Below are 1,847 nucleotides of genomic sequence, written 5' to 3'. Positions count from 1 at the left end.
TTGACAGTGGCTGCAACAACAGGCTTTGGTATAGCAAGGATTGTGAGGTTAGCACAGACCAGGGCAGTGTTTTTTTCTATTGTACATAGGGTCGCTATGAGTCAGAGACAATTCGACAGCACCTAACAACAACAACAACAACATGTTTAGTAATAAGAATATAACTTTCCTCTTTCTATCTTTTCCCCTTAAACATCAGTGTTCCCCAGTGATCAATCCTCAGCCCACTGTTTTCCCTTGACACCTTTCTTGAATGAATTCATCCACACCCAAGGCTCTAACAACTACTCTATTTGATGATTCCTCAGCCTACCTATTTTCTTATTCCTCATCTCAGTAAACACCATCACTTTCCATACAGCTCCCCAAACCAGAAACTTGAGAATAATTAAAAATTCTTCCCTTTCTCATCTTTCACTCTTTCATTTCATTTTTTGATTCTGTTTCTTAACTATGACTCAAAGCATTCTTTTACTCCATCTTCAGTGACATTATTTTTGGCTGGCATTGTTTCTACTAATCTCTCTGGTTTTAATCTCACATCTAAACTTTTTCTAATATGCAAATTACAGCATCTGTCTTACTACCTTAGCACACCACTGTATTTTGTAGTGGAATTTCTACTAGTATTTTGGGTGGTACAGTTTGTCTTCTAAGGTACTGGTCTGCAGACAAGATTTTTAACATCCTTGGCCTCATTGTCAAAATGTCTAGAATACCTTCCAATTTTTGTGACAACCTCATACACCTTCCTCTTGCATTTCTAAAAATATTCAAGAAAGTATGGTTACAATCCAGCTGAGAACCACAGTTTCCTATAAACACCTTCAGAATAATTTTCAATCTCTTTGGCTTGGCACACATGTCCATTTATGGCCCACTTCCCTTTTCTATTACTGTTTATTTCCCACCAAGCCCTGACATACAATTTATCACCATCCTAGCCTACTTAGGGTTCCCCAGAGAAATACCTTGAACAATGCCACACCATGACGTGTTCTTCTTTACATCTGGCATGTCTTCTTCATTGCTCAAGACAATGGCTCTATCCCTCAAGAATTATTAAATAAAATGTTATCCAGGTAGCCTTCCTCGACTCCTTTCTTCTGCAACTTCCAGCCTAGGTAAGATATCTTTCTCACCTTTGCACTCTGCTTTCATTTTAATATTAGTTGTCACAATGTGTTTACTTGGTCCAGTTGGTTTGTTTGTCTGTTTTACCCACTAGTGATAGAAACAGCAGATAAAGTATGAAGCAACATCTTGGATCATCTACTGGAAACTCATTGTACGTTTGTTTGCAAAATTGCCAATATCCTGGCATGAAATACACACAGAAAACATGCACCCACAACATATTCTTAGCTAATCAGAAGTCTGGCAGTTCAAACCCACCAGCCACTCCTCGGAAGGAAGATTGGGCAATCTACTTCCATAGTGATACTGCCTCAGAAACCCAAGGAGGGATCTCTATGAGTCAGGTCTGACTCAACTGCACATAACAACAACAACAACAGTCAATCAATCTGCCATGATTGTGAAATTGGTTTGTCATGTAAATTTAAGTTCCACTTTATTTTATATCTGCATTTGCTTTTATGTAAAATAACATTTCAAATGACTTGCCATCAAGTAAAATTGTTGCTCCTAATAGAAATCCCAGTGCATCATGCTATTTCTCCTACCCACAGCTCATTTCTGTCCCTACTACATCCTCACATTTGTAAGAACTTTGATTAAACCAGTTTGAGATGACTTTATCCATAGCTTCCAGAATCCAGCTATATAAATACCAAAAGTATGTTGTTGTTGTTGTTGTTGTTGTTGTTGTTGTTGTTGTTGTTGTT

The sequence above is a fragment of the Orycteropus afer genome, unplaced genomic scaffold (assembly GCF_000298275.1).
Source record: "Orycteropus afer afer isolate SDZICR_OR568_19922 unplaced genomic scaffold, OryAfe1.0 scaffold00001, whole genome shotgun sequence".
Lineage (NCBI taxonomy): Eukaryota > Metazoa > Chordata > Mammalia > Tubulidentata > Orycteropodidae > Orycteropus > Orycteropus afer.
This window is presented reverse-complemented; position numbering follows the sequence as displayed.